This window comes from Aplysia californica, unplaced genomic scaffold, assembly GCF_000002075.1.
Source record: "Aplysia californica isolate F4 #8 unplaced genomic scaffold, AplCal3.0 scaffold00176, whole genome shotgun sequence".
Classification (NCBI taxonomy): Eukaryota; Metazoa; Mollusca; class Gastropoda; order Aplysiida; family Aplysiidae; genus Aplysia; species Aplysia californica.
In genome coordinates, this window is record NW_004797446.1 from 75,091 (window position 1) to 75,584 (window position 494).

General features: G+C 44.7%; 1 protein-coding gene across 4 annotated transcripts in view; it reads right to left on the bottom strand.

The window, feature by feature from the left end:
- LOC101851579 overlaps positions 1-494 on the bottom strand; it is a 59,534-nt gene that overhangs the window by 3,275 nt on the left and 55,765 nt on the right. The window lies entirely within an intron of this gene.

Consider the following 494-nt stretch of genomic DNA (forward strand, 5'->3'; position numbering starts at 1 on the left):
GAGAGAGAGAGAGATTGGGATAGGGGGTGGGGATAGGGTGCTCATCACAGATAGAATGTTGCTGCATGGTTTTACCTGGGCGCGTCGAGGCGGCCACTGTATCGAGAACAGTTATATTGACATTATATATTATATTGATAGGACACTACTTGGGCCTGATATATGGCCCTTATTGTCTGTTATCGACCCACTCAGTGATGACAATCCCCACTGCTTGTACTTGTGCCTGTGTCTATGCAGGCCTCAGGCTATTCAATAGGCCTATAAATATATCTTTTTTTCTCTTCTCTTCCCTTCTCTTCTGTTCTGTTCTGTTCTTTTCTTTTATCTTCTTGTCTTGTCTTGTCTTCTCTTGTTTTCTCTTCTCCCTTTCTGTCTCCCTCTCAGTCTCCCTATCTCTTTCAAGGTCTCCCTCTATCTTTGTTTTTCTATTTTGCACTCTCTCTGTCTCGCCCTCTGTTTGTGTTTGCGCGCTTGTGTGTGTGTGTGGGGGG